Genomic DNA, 15,875 nt, shown 5'->3' on the forward strand with positions numbered 1-15,875 from the left:
TAGGTTGAAGATGGTGAAACTTATCTCCCTGAGCAGTAGTGGAGTAGGTGGAAAATAGCAGATCTTGCTTTCCTGCACCGACAGTGAAGCAGATCGAAGACATCAGTCCTATCGCCTGGATGTTGCAATGGAAAAAATTGAAGCCATGATGGCGAATCTTATCTCCCTGGCGTTAAGGCTTGGATTAGCTGAAGATGAACGGATTGAAGCTGTGGGCAGCGAATCTTATCTCTTTGGCATTACAGTGGAGCAAATTGAAGCCGCAACTGCGAATCTTACTTCACTGGCAGTGTAATGGAACAGATTGAAACTACGACAGCGAATCTTGTTTCCCTAACATTGAAGATGACAAATTTTATCTCCCTAAAGTTGCAATGAAACAGATTAAAGCCGATAATCCTATCTCCCTGAAGTTGCAGTGAAGCGGATTAAAACCTTGGATCTTATCTCTCTAAAGTTGCAGAGAGCAGAACGCATCTAGTCTTATCTCCCTGAAGTTGCAGTGGAGCAGACTAAATAAACAAATCCTATCTCCCTAAAGTTGTAGCGGAGTGGATTAGAATGATGGATCTTATCTCTCTGAAATTACAGTAGAGCAAATCGCATCAAATTCATCTTTAAGTTGCAGCAGATCAAGCCGAAGCTACCAATCTTATCCCTCCGACGTTGCGGTGGAGTAGATCGAGACACCAATTCCTATACCTCTGAAGATGTAGTAGGATGGATATGGCTGCTTGAAGAAGAAGAGCACCAAGATCCAGCGTGACCGGGCAAAAATTGGTCATTTCTAAAGTCTTTGCTTTGTTCCTGTTACATGACAACGAGCAAAGAGGGGCAGCTGTAATACCCAATTTTAGCCCGGACTCACATATCGAAACATAATCTTCGAGGATATGCAATCTTAGATATGATAAATGCAACTTAGATATGATATGTAATCTTAGAAGATATGATTTTGTAATCTTAGAGATTTAATTTGTAGATACCCTTTAATCTTCGTCATTGATGTAATTGATCTGTACCGTTGGATTTGGGGAGGCTCAGCTATAAATAGAGGCATCTCCCTTCATTGTAAAAAAAGAGAAAAGAATCAATAAAAAAGGGAGAACGATTGGCAGTTTTTTAAAGGTGGCTTACTGTTTTCTTTTTTTCCTTTTTCGATTATTTTTTACTTATTTACGATTTTAAAAAAGGGAGAAGGTGATACCACTGAGAATTTTATTTATTTATTTTATTTATCCCTAATAAAGTGACGCGCTTCAAAGGATGGAGATATTTTCCCATTCGAGCCCTATGAGTTATTCGCGCCTTTTAATTGGGCCCTTCATTTTTTTAATTCTGTTGATTTTAAATTTAATCCTTAATCTTTCATTTTAGGTTTTTAGTCTATTTTATTAATTTTGTTATTATTATTTTTATTGTTATATTTTATATTATTATTATACCTACATATATGTGCGCATATGCATGTTAATATATACATATATATTTTAAACGTTTTAATATATACACATATTATATACATACTTTATTATTATTTTGTTTTCATAGTTTTTTATACATATATATATATATACACATTTATATTTCATAATATTTACACGTTTTCCCATATTCTATTATTTTTATATGTTTATACATTTTGTAATATATACACATATATTTATACTCCATTCAAAGCTTATTATAAATATTTTCCACGTTTTTATATTATACTTATATATTTCATTTTTTTGTAAATGCATGAATATATTTTATATGTATATATTTATATTTTCCTTGTTTTCATAAATGCATTATGTATTATATATATAAGTTTTATAACCCAAAATTTTATGAGTAAATTATCTTTATGTCTTTTATTCTTCATAGTTTCAAATGTATATATATTTTGTACCTTTTTCTCTTTATATTTTTTTGTTTATTTCCTTCATTTGCTTCTTGATTAATGTTTTCATTTATATTCATTTGATATTTTACATGTCGTTGTTTATGTACATTAATTTCGTTTATTTCTATGTCATTGTTGTATTTATTATTACATTTTATATTTAATGTAGCATCACATCATTTTTTTTTCGATTTTAAAATTTTCAAAATTGAGATAACACTCGTATTTAGGATTTTCAAGGAAATTGAGCCCTAACGTATTGGGTTCCGATTTTCTTCGTTAAATCCAACGATCGAGGGTTGCTCATTAATAAAAAAATATGTAAAATAAAAAGCTTGTTGTTGGGGAGTTAAATATGTTGTATCCTAACGTATTGGATGTGACGTATTGATTTCTCGAGACAAAGATTTTTTGAAAAAAATAATAATAAAGGAAATATTTCAAGTTTGGGATTTTGAGGAATTGTGCCCTAACGTATCGGGCCGCGATTTCTTAAATCTTAAACAAATGAATATTCTTTTAAATTTTTATTACATGAGTTTTAGACTAATTCATTTTTGAGGAAATTAGAATGTTGTGCCCTAACGCATTGGGTGTGACATTTTCTTTCTCTGAAATGATAAGGGTCTTAATAAGTAACGTTTTTAAGTTTTTGCTAAGGATTATATTTTTCATATTTTCGACATTAAGACACTAATTAATTAACTAGGTACCAATTTTGGGCGTTACGAGGGTGCTAATCCTTCCTCGTACGTAACCGACTCCCGGATCCGTTTTTCTAAAACTCGTAGACCAAAGCCATTTTTTTAAGTGATCCAATCACACCTCAATAAAAGATTGGTGGCGACTCCCAATTTTCATTTTTTAAAGTCGACAACCTAAAATTTTTGTTTTTCAATAAAATGGTTTCGACAGTTGCTGGCTATGGGATAAGGTCAGTATATCATTTAGAACCAGACTACTCAAAAGAAAAGCAATAACAATAACAAAAATAATAATAGTGAGTGACAGCAAACCATCTCACCCTGAAGGAAGAACAACACTTTTTAACCAACCGTCCAATGTTGCAAACAATCCGCACAAAGCCATTGCCTCCAATTAGGTAAAAACATCCATCCTTTTACTTTTAATAAAGAATTTAGCTTCTAGGAAAAACTGTTTTAAAGAATAAATATACCTTGCATCACTATACAGATTACTATCTGAGAGTGCACTAATTAATGTAGACTTCCCCTGTTAATTGAGAAAAAGGGTAAATGTTGAGCATGAGAAAATAGAGGGAAAAAACACAAGATATCTCTAACTTGTTAGTTTAATTGAAGAAACAGAAGATCCTAAGCTCCCACAACCAAGAACAAAGCAAAAAAGAGAGGAGAAACCAGCAAAAACGAGGGACAAACCAGTAAGAACAAGGGAGAAACCAGCAAGAACTAGGGGAGAAACTGTTATTTTGTTCCCAAATCTGAAAACAAATAAGACTGGGAAAGAAATTAGTTTAACATCTAAGGATAAAATGGTAAATTAATAAATTAAAGTATGGGTATTATTGTCATCTAAAATGTCTCATCGCCTGACTACACCTAATCGGAGCTTTTACCACCAGTCGACTTAAGGTCGTTTCAAGGTCAAGAGAAACTCCTCACTGTGCTAGAAGCCAACACATCCAAAAGCTGTCCAGTCCAGTCCCAGTGCAGTGAGATTGATAATAAATGGGAAAATATTCAACGCACTGTAGTGCGTTGGTATCCAAAGGAGCTCTTAGTTTAAAATAGACTTGTATGTAGACTTACCCGTTCAAAAAGTGAGAAAGTTTGGGCAAAAATATAAATCTAAAAATTAAGTTTGGATAAAAGAATAATGCTTATTTTCTAAATGGGTCGAGACTCAGGTAAGTTTCTTTTTCGGGCCTAACCCAGCTCAGCCTGAATTTGCAAAAGAAAACTACTGCTTTTTTTTTCTGCTTTATTACTGTTTTTTCATTGTTTTGCTATCATTTCGCTATTATATTAATACTATTTTGTTGTTATTATTTGGATATTGTATAATCCTTGTTTTTATTACTAAATTTGCTACTATTTTAAAGGTATTTACTTGTTAAGTTGCACTTATCTTAGTGTTATTTAAGAATATATTTTTTTTATTTTTTTCCATTTGTTGGGAAACATTTATTTTAATGTATTTTATGTATTATATTTTTTAAATTTATTTTTATATAAAAAAACTAATATGGACAGGCTGGGTTGGGCTAGGCTCAAGTTTTAGCTTTTTTTATCCAGATCAAATTTGGGCAAAATTTTAAGCCCATTTTTCAGGCCTAGCCAAGTCCGGGCCTAGAAAACGAGCTTAATTTTTTTACTTGTCCATGAACAACTCTAGTTTAAAAGTTTTGTTATGGTACATGCAATTTCACCGTACAACCCTGAACCACCAGAACAGAGGCAAAAAGGAATTAAGGGTTGATCGTCCCTGTAAAGCACTCGAACCAAGCGTTTTGGCAAGTACGACCCATGATATTTTGACTTTTGTTTCTTTTACATAAAGAGAAAAAAGAAATCATCTCATTTTCATTGTATATAAACTTAATATTTCCAGAAGAAATTTGAAGGCTTAAGAAAATATAGGGAGCTTGATAATGATGGAGTTAACCTTATGCATGTTTACTTCACGATATAGGGCTCTCCATTGGACTACTGGTCAAAAGGGTTACCATAATAAGTCATATCCCATTAGCATGGTGAGTTTGTGTTTCTATTTGCATTAATTGCCATATTCATTCATAAACCTTATCTATCAATTGCTATAAGCTAAAAGGTTAAATTTTCTGAGATTTTTAAAATTAAAAAAAGCTTATGTTGCTCAACAAAATTAAAAGAAAACAAAGTAACTTGATGGCATTGATAGTCTATAGAATGGAAATCTATTAGAAATTGGTCATCGATACAGTAGCTCTCTCACTTGACGAGATGCAAAAGTGCAAGCCAAATAGTGGACATTCCAAACAACGAGCACGTATAGAAGACACATATATCGAATCGACAAAGTAATCGCAAACATGGCAGATAGTCTAACAACGAGTTGTCCCGCAATAAGTAAAACTGCAAGCTACAAGCTGCGAATAACATGAGAATGTTTTTTATGCACGCTACCAGTAATGAGTGTGTGTTTAGTTTTTAGTGCATTTGGATAAAACCAAATCTTAGTTGTTAAGATTGGTGATGTGTTTAGGTTTTTAATGACATGTATAGTTAATTTATTTTGTGTACAAGCAATGTTTTTCAAGTATCAAGACTGTTTTAGTGGGATTAGTTAAGTTTTTGTTAAGAAAAACTCTTATATATAGTATAATTTGTATTGAAAATGATATGAAATATAGCAAGTCAAATTGGATTGCTAATTTTCTCTATTTTGCTCTCTTCCTTTGCTAAAAAACCCAACAATTGTATTAGAGTCATTGATATTTAAGGGTTATTTTTTGAGTATTTGCAAAAATGTCTTCAGCAAATGTTTCACCTCTTCCACCACCTATGTTCAAAGGTGAAAACTACCATATTTGGGTAGTAAAGATGAAGACATGCCTTCAAGCTTTTGACTTGTAGGAAGTAGTGAATAACGATATTGAGCCACCACCATTGAAGGCAAATCCTACCATAGCACAGAACAGGTATCATAGTGGTGATCGTGCTAAGAAGTACAAGGCAATCGTGCTTACAAAGAGGTGTTTCAGATTTGATTTTCACCAGGATTATGGCCTGTGAGACTCCCAAAGAAGCTTGGGATAAGCTAAATAAGGAGTTCCAAAGTTTGGACAAGATCAGGCAACAAAAGCTTATTAATCTCAGAAGAGATTTTGAGAATTTGAAAATGAAGGAGGCCGAGATAGTGAATCAATATGCAGACAGGATAATGGCAAGTTGGTCAATAGCATCGATTGCTAGGAGACCAGTTCGGTGATGATGATGGTAGTTTAGAAAGGTATAACTACACTTCTTGAGAGGTATGAGTCAAAAATATCCTCTCTTGAAGACTCGAGGTGTACCACCCCAAATTTGGCGGATCTGAGAAGAAGGCGTGTAGATATGAATGTTACTTATTTTGGCGTATTATGGTAGTGTAGTCCGCCTATTTATAGAATTTTGGCGAACTAAAGTATCCGACTATAGAAGTATTTAAAGATTTCGTCTTGAGGTATTCTATAGTCAAAGGAAGAATACAAAAAACGAAGAGTAAGCCTTGAGAGAGGTACCACCAAAGGTATAGTACACCTAGTTTGCTTGAACATTGTGCCAATTAGGTTTTGTAAAGTAGTCTAGTTAGGAACCAATTGAATTGACTTCAAATAACATCTCAGATAGGATTCTCTTTATATTTCTCCGGTTTTATAGGTCATTTAAAGGACAACTTTTGTATACAATCGACACTTGTCAAGTTCCACTAAGAGGAACTGGGAATATATATGGTAAAAATGGCATATTTGAAAGGATTTTTCCTTCATTCAGATCCAAGTTCGGATTCTTATACTTAAACCCAAATATTTTTTCTTTCTTTGTTAAACTATAAGCTAAATACTTTTGGATAATCTATGGATTTTCAACCTTCTAGTAAGTCCGATAACTATGCATGTTATGATTTTGAAAGAGTAAAGATGTTAGAAGCATAGAAACAGTTGGTGTGGATAAGAGGCCTTGTATGGGGTCGTTTGTAATCAATATGTTAGTAAATCATCGTAAATGAAGTTTTTATGGCGCTTTCATATTCTTTTAAGCAGTTATTGATACTGGTTCGAGAAGGATGATCAAATTTGGAACTCCAAGCTACAACATAAGTGAGTTTTAGTGAGTCATTAACCTGACTCATGTATATTAATTTATAATTGGAATTTGTATATTGATGTTATCTTAGATAATTTTTAAGTATGTATGAAGTATCGTAACGTGTTGCATGTTCATAAATGAGATAAAATGGTTACTGTAGGAGTAAGAAGATGTGGGGTAAGTATGCATGTGAAATCTGATATGAAAGAGTATGAATCAATTAAGTATGTGAGCAAATCTGGGTAAGTGGCTTCTGAGCAAACATCCATTTGTAATGCCTCTTATAGGACAGATATATTGATAACTAGATAAAAAGATCACAGTGACAATAAGAACACTCATGGTGTAGCTTTCGATGAGATGGAAATCAGACTGGTAAAACACGACATGAGAATAAAATTTGTATGACTATGAAAATACTCATGGCGATGCCCCCGGTGAGATATGCACTGGACTAGAAGATCACGACATGAATTTATCTATAAGACCATTTGGGAGAACCCCATGGCATCTTTTGAGGTGGTTTGACGGGACAGTAAACACGTAACTCTCTGTGACATCTTTGTGGCACGTTCTGTAAAGCCTTTATGGCGTATTCGGTGAAGCTTGTGTGGTCTATTTTATAACGGCGTATTAAGTGAAGCTCATGTTTGCGTATTCTATAAAGTTCTTGAGGCTAAGTTTGGTCAAATGCTTTTGTTTCGTGATCCGGTAAGCTTTGAGACTTCTCTACTAGTTGATACTATGATAAAGTTTTGGTAAACGTAAAGGTATCTCTGTTTGGTTAAGTCTTATAGCAAAATTTGAATATGACCTAAGGGATACTCCTGAAAGAGTTCCCATCGGTTTTATCTGTAAGTTGAATCCACCATAATAGTCTGTAAGTTGAATTCACCATAATAGTAATTTGGTGTAATCAAAATCATAAGTAGTTTAAGAGTTGTCAGATTTGAATTTGTTTATGCTATTTAAGGAATTAATTTGAATTATCTAGTATTCGCCAAATCTGAGTGTTTCATACTGTACAGAAAAGGTTATCTAAAGTTTAAGTTATCCGCCAAACTTGGCATTCTTATGATATGTGATATAATTGTTGAAGACTTCCAAAGTTGACTTAAAATTTTACCTCTATCAGGATAAAGTGTGAGTTGAGTTGTTTCGACATATTATCTGACTGGTATTCTAGTAGTTGTCAAATTCATTATGATGACTCGTCTGAGATTGGATTCGTATGAAATTTTTTTAAAGATTATTTAGTCTGCTAATAATAGTATCCATGAATACTCCAATCTTCAAAGAGTATACATTATCCATCTGAGTGAAGATCCTTCGAAAGTAAGTTTCATATGGATATTCTTCTGAGAAATGTATATGCTTTTTGTAAAGGATATAAGATATGTATTGGGTAGTAAATTCGGAAATCTATCTATGAGGCAAATGGTGTATAAGATGACCAAGTATGGAATCTGGCATATAAGCATGCACCTAATATTGGAAAGGTATCCATCAAAGATAGAAATCAAATCCAGAATAATAAAAAAAAGGAAATCAACAACAATTGATGCAAGGTAATCTGGGGTAATCTCACTAAGTTCGTTTGAACTTACTAGTGTTTGGTTATGTTGCAGGTTCCACTTTAAGAATGGGTACACCTATAACAACCTATTTTCAGTGATGTTAGAAACAATGATTTCGAGACCACAATTCCGGTTAGTGAGTCAAGAATATTATTTATTTAATATTTACAAATCAAATAGAGTGTCGTAAAAATCTTAGTTCAATAATTTTTATGTTTAGTTGATTAATTAATTCTTTAGGACTAATTTGCAAATGAGGTAAAAGTTGTATTACATGAAATGTTAAATAGAACAATAGTCAATTGAATAATTAAACCAAGATGTATTTATGCTAGTGGATTTTATGTCAACATCCATGATAATAGGGTTTAATTAAGTTTAAAGATAGGTTAACTATGACTTAATTAAAATGTATTAATATTTACAAGAAAACCAAACTATATAAGTTAAAATAATAAAACAAAAGATGATATTTTATCATCTTCTTGATCTTTAGTTCCCTTGGCGAATGTTGAGAGAAAATTAGGTTTTCACATTTCAACCTTTAAGCTTTAATTGATAAGTGATTTCTAACTCGTTTCTTATAATTTTTATATTTTTGAAATCCTGGGAAGTCAATTTAGCTAGGCCAAGGACTATTTTATGAAATGTTAAAAGCCTAGGGACCTACCATGAATGAGTTAGGTGTGGTTGTAAACTTAGTTGATAGATTTATGAGCTTGATAGATAAATATAAGTATTTTGTTAAGTGATTTTTAGTAATTTTAATGTTTACGGATTTATTTTTTAAATTAGAAAAACACCATCGTAATCTTTTGAAATGGTGATAAATATGGGTTGAAGGAACTCTAGGAAATTCGGCTAGCATGAATGATGGTTAAATGTGGTTAATTTGCAAGTTTCAAGTTTAAGGACTAAAATGCATGAAGGGTAAAATATTGGGGTAATTTTGTACATTGTTAATATAATGGGTCTATAAGTATAAGTTAATTATTTAATTTTTTTGAATTAATTAATTGAATAAAAATTATTTATTTAGATCAAGAAACGAACCAATCAGACCCAAATCTCAGAAAAGCCAATGTAACGGAGTAGTCGTCGGTTCGTGTTAGAAATCATTTTTGTACAGGTAAGTTTGTATATTGATTAAGTTTGTTAATTGAGATTTTGGTTGAATTGTTGGTTAATGTTGTGCTTTATATAGCTCTAGTTGATTATTAAATGTTAACTAGTAACTTGGATTAAATTATAATTTTTATTAGTTTGATGATTGTGATTGAAAAAGTAAATTTTATGGATGTATATTTGACAAGGTATAATGGATTGATTATAAAGGATTTGGATATGTAATGTGTCCCGTTTGAACCTCGTGAATGCCTAGGATACAATGACATGTCTTTAGGGGTTTTACAATTTCAGGTGCTGGTCTTGGATGTCCTACCGATGGTTGAGGTCCTGCATTTGTTGCGGATTCTCCACAGCTCGTGTGAGTTGCATCGTGTAGCTTACATGCCGACCCACAGCTCGTTTGAGTATTTCAAATTTGGTTACAGTTACAGATACAGACACACTTTGTGTGAGCATGGTTCTCGTGTATCCAGCGTGATTTCATTTGGTTCAACAGGTATTAAAGGTTTAATTCAAGAGAACATAAGTATATGATATGTCACATGCTAAATTATGAAATGGAAAGTATTTGTGTAAATGATTGAAAATGAATGAATGATACATGTTGCAAAGGTGATAAATGTAATTTTTGTTACTATGTTTTTAGTTTGTGTGCATGATGTCATGTATGAATTCACTAACTTGTGAGCTTGGTGATGTATATAGGAAATGGTTAACTTATGTGCACGCTAATGGTATTATACATGAATATAAATTGAGCCTAATTGGTAAGTTTATGTTTAAGATTTATACGAGCTTACTAAGCATTAGTTTCTTACGTTAGTTGTTTATTTCTTTTCTTGTAAATCATCGGAAAGCTCGACTGGTTGCAACCTAGTCGAAGCACAAACACACTATTTGTCCATCACTTTGGTAGTTGTTTTGTTATTTGGTTGATGGTTATAAATGGCATGTAATAGGAGCCTTTATGATATTTTTCCAAAGTGAAGTGGTTTGATCTTATTTGTGTATATGACTTCATTTTCACTTGTAAATGTTTATATGTATGTGTTTTTGGTCACTTTATTTATGCTTCTTGAAAGTAGATGACTCATGATAGGATGGAATGTGAATGAAAAGGTTATTTGGTATGTTTAATATACGTTTAAGGTGTCAATTTGTAACATTGTAATTAAATTGATTTGGTGTATGAATTGTGGTGCCAAGTGATGGCATATTGGTTAGGCACATAGGTTGTATGATTTTGACATGTTTTAGGTGTGTTTGAATGTGTTTTAAATGTGTGAAAGTGATTAGAAATGGTTTGGCTTGGTGTTTAAGAAAAGGTTGATGAATTGGCTTGTATTGGGAGTCATTTTGGAAGCACACAGGTTGTCACATAGCCATGTGCCACACACGATCACACCACTTGACCGTGTGTCATTTTTAATTTCAAGTGTAGGTTAGTCCACACGACCACAGAGAGTTACACAACTTGGAGACATGGCCGTGTGACCTTACTTCGAATATATACATGGTCTGGCACACGACTTGCGACACAACCATGTGACGTTATTTCGAGTACTCACACGGCCTGGGATACGACCATATGACCCATATTTCTAATTGTACACAGTTGGCTACATAGCCAGGGCTTTGTCACATGGTTGTGTGACCCTTATTTTCAAAATTTTCCTATTTTTCTAAAATTTTCTATTTTGTTTAAAATTTGTCCCTATTTGTTCCCGAACTATTTTTAAAGCCCATTTGCTAGGTTTAAGGCTCGTAAATGTGTTTATGTTATGAATGAAACTTGTAATTTAATGTTAATATTTAAATTTAAGGTTTTTTTCTATATGTTGTTGAATGTTTTGTTTTGTATTGTAATAATCTTTAACCCTAATTTGGCAACCTAGACGGGTTAGGGATGTTACAACACCAAAAGGGACCAAGCCAGGATTACGCCAAGGTGACAGATCTTGTTGCAATATTATGCATGCAGAAGGCATTATAGGAATATGATTTTAGTTCAGCACGCCATAAGAAGTTTGTCTTTAACTAAGTTTTATGTTGTAACGTCGTAACCTAATTTTTATAAGTTGATGTAATCCTTAAACAGATTATATTGTAAAGTTTGATGTAATTCTTAATGCCATAATAAGTATGTTTTGCACCAATTGTAAAATAATAATACACATAGAAATGATGATACATGATATATTGATATATTGAAATGAATGATATATGTATATGATGAAACGGTAAGAGACTGATATGTTTCATGACATGTACATATATAAATATCTTTGATATGTTGATACATGGAAATTATGTAAGTTGAGATGAGTAATAAACTCAAGTGTGACATATTGAGAAAATAAGGTTATCAGTGTTGAATTTATATGAAATATGTTCAAATATGCTAACATGTGTTGTTGTTTGATGCTTAGGCAAGTGCCAAGCTATTGGTTGAATGATATTATGTTTACTTATAAGTTGTATTGAAATGGTAAGTGCTCAAATGAAAATATGCTTGTACTCATAAAAAAGTGGTAAGGTTTAAATTATGCAATTTCTTATGAAATGGCTTATCATGTAACTAATTCGAAAAGGGCTATGTTTAAATGCACTAGCTTGTGGCTATGGTTGAATGATATGCTTATGACTTGTGTTATGCATATGGAAAGGGTGTGGAAAGTAATGAAATGCAAATGAAAATAAATAAATTTGGAAGATTTTAAAGTTGTTTAAAATCCTACTATGTTAGGGATAATATGTATAAGTGAAGTTGTGGACTTACTCATTTTGTGAGTTGTTGAATTTGGTTTCTGAATTGTGTGGTATCGGTATATGATTATTCTTGATATGTATAAATTTTATATTGGAAATGGATTGATATGATTAAAGTTTATACGAGCTTATTAAGCATTCGTTGCTTATGTAGTTTTTTTCTTTACTTTTCAGATTATCTAAGCTCGATCGAGTTGGAAGCTTGCCAGAGTTATATCACACTATCCATCGGTTCTATCGATACTTTCGGATATTTTGATTTTGGTTATAATGGCATGTATAGGTATTCTGGTTAATGTTGGCCTATGTACTTGAATGTTGAAATGACCATTTGACTTGGTTGAGTTTTGGTATATTGATGGTATAATAGCAAAGTTTGGCATGTATGTGAGTAGCCTTATTATGATTAATGTTTGGCTTGTTTGTTTGAATGATAAAATATGAAAGGATAGTTGAATATGCATATGGCATATGTGCTTTATGATATGTGGTATATGTGGTGATTTGGTACCTTGTTATGTATAGGAATTTTGGTTAATTGATATTAGTTAAAGAATGACATTTTGGTACCAAATGGTTTGTGTTTTGATAAGTAAGATTTATGGTATGTATGGATGCAAATCAAATTAGAAGTTAGTTGTTTATTTTGACCAAATGGAGTACTTGGTTATACATGTTTGTAAGTTGTTATTTGAAATGCCTATGTGCATATTGGTAGAGTATGGTTATACTATATGTCTAAAGCTAGATTATGCATGATTTTGGTGCCTTGCTATGGCTGGTATACATGTGCATTTTTTACTGTAGGTACATGCCTTGTTGGGTGTGAAAAATGGCTTGTAAAATAGCCTATTTTCATCTTCACAGGCAGAGACTATGGGCGTGTCTCACAGTGTGTGATACTACGACCAGTGCACTAGTGTGCCCTTATAGCTTGTAAAGGTTTGCAAGTTAGTATGTTCACTGACCTAGCACATGGCGTGTAAGTCAATATACTCACATGGGCACGAGCATGGGCTGAGACACGATCGTGTGTCCCTATTTTGAATGCCCACACGGCCTAAGACATGGGCATGTCTCTTGGTCGTGTGAGTCACACAGCCTGGCCACACGGCCGTGTGACCCCTACAGTTTTGAAAATTGTAAGTGTTTTCCAAAAATAAATTCTCTGAGGTTCCGATTTAGTTCCGATTTGTTTCTAATGTGTATTTTGGGCCTCAAGGGCCTGTATAAGGGACAATATGTATGAATTTTGATTGGTTTTTGACATGAATGCTATATGATATGAAATGTTTGCATCTTATGTCTGTTTGATTTGTAAACTCTGGTAATGTTTCATAACCTTGTTCCTACGACAGATTCGAGTTAGGGGTGTTACACATGGTGCATTTTTCTCCTTGTCAACATCTCTCTAACTCTTCTCTGTTTTGTCTGTCCAAACTTTCTTTCTTTTATTGTTTGAGGAGCTCGAGCCTTTCTTGTTTCTCGCTTGAAAGGCTCTCTCAACATGCCCCTATTATTTTGATGCTCTTTTCTGTTCTTGAGCATATAACACATTGATCAACTCTTGCAGTGAGATTGTTGGCAGGTCCCTTATGTAACACCCTCTACTTGACCCAAACACCGGATCTGGATATCAGTTGTTACAACACATAAACACTTAGTAGAATTATTATTTTAAAAGCTGTGCAAAACATACTTATTATGGCATTAAGAATTATTTAAAACATAAGAACTACATAGTTACCACTTGAAAGACTTATCAAAATTTACCATCAAACCCATCCTAACCTTATGCAATTTCTTCTCTTTCTTGTTGCCACCTCCTTATCATTAATAGTATACCAAAGTGCTCTTTACACAAAAGTCCTTAACTTCCTTGAGGGACTAAGCCAAGTTCAGCATATTATGCATACAGGGCTGACTTTCACTTAACTGCCAGTGAATCGAATAAATCAAAAACTCCGATACTAATTAATTTGTAACACCCTCTACTTAACCCGAATCACCGGATCCGGATATCGAATGTTACAACACACATACAGTTAGAAAAAATTTTCATGTATATACCTGTATTAGTTCGTATCGAACTCATATCGTCTCGTAACAGAACATTTCCCATTGAACCACTAGAATAATATCGGATACACGGGAATCTTGCACACTAGGTGCCAACATGTGGTCGGCTACTGCTATCACATATCTCATATCGTGCTCTCTCGAGCCATATATAGGTCTACTCACACAAGTTGTCGGTCAGACGTAGCTACATGGTGTTGCTCACATAAGTCATCAAGTAACCGCAACACATGCTAGAAACTCAACCATCGATAGGACATACAAGACTAGCACTGAAACATGGTAACCCTTAATGACATGTCATTTGTGTCCTATATATTCCTAAGGTTCAAACGGGACTCGATAGTCGTCGTATGCGTCGTTTAATTTTCCTCGTTTCATTATAAGCTAAATTGTATAATAACATATATATATATATATATATATATATATATCGATTCATTTTCAATAAAATTCATATAATAAAATTCAATTTAATCAACAATATACATAGTATAGTTCATACGAACTTACTTGGCTAAATTGCGTAAATACCAAGGTTCAAGGAATTTCGGTAATTTTTATTTTCCTCGATTTTCCACCGATCTTGATATAAATTAATAATTTCATTCAATATATTAATTTATACAATAAAAATTCATTTAATGCAATTTGGTCATTTTGAAATTTTTACAAAATTGCCCCTAAAGTTTTACTTTTATTCAATTTAGTTCCTAATCCCAAAACATGCAAATTAACCATTTTAATACAAAAAAGCTATCTAAATGTTCATAGTATTCAAAACATTCCATTTATGCAAAAATTTCACATTAAATCCTTGTACTTTTATTAATTTAACAAATTAGTCCCTAATTAAAAATTCATCAAAATTACTTAACAAAATACTTTTAAATATAAATAAACATTCCAAATTCATCATACAACATAAAAAATCACAATATTCATCAATGGAAACATTCAAAATCTTTAAAAGTTTCAAAATCAAAGGTACGGGCTAGTTGGACCTAGTTGCAACGATCTCAAAACCATAAAAATCATTAAAAATGGATGAGAAATGGCTTACCATGCATCATATAAAGAAGAACCAAAGCTTAAAGCTTTTCCTATAGTGGTTCGATGAAGAACAAAACAAATTGGGGAAGAAAACTATCATGTTTTCTTTATTTTATTAACCTTTGATTTATTTTATTAATAAAATAACATATAAAACTTGATAATTAAAAGAAATTAAAGCATCCAGCCGTCCCATTATCTTTAGGATGGCTGATTTACACAATAAGGCCACCTAATTATAATTCTTTACTTAATTAACAGCTTTAAACTAATAGCGATTGAATTTTTAACTTTTACAATTTAGTCCTTTTGTTTAATTAACTATTGAAATGATAAAATTTTCCAACGAACTTTAATACCACCTTAATTACACTCTATAAATATTCATGAAAATATTTACAACTCATTTTATAAAAATGAGGTCCCAAACCTCAATTTCTAAAACCACTTGACATCAAGGTCATACCACTTGAACTTAATAAATCGCTTATAAAACAAAAATCACTATATCAAAAACCTTTTCAAAGTCACAATTAACTCATAAATATTAAATAAAACATTTACGAA

The sequence above is a fragment of the Gossypium raimondii genome, chromosome 13 (genome assembly GCF_025698545.1).
Source record: "Gossypium raimondii isolate GPD5lz chromosome 13, ASM2569854v1, whole genome shotgun sequence".
In the NCBI taxonomy this organism is placed as follows: Eukaryota; Viridiplantae; Streptophyta; class Magnoliopsida; order Malvales; family Malvaceae; genus Gossypium; species Gossypium raimondii.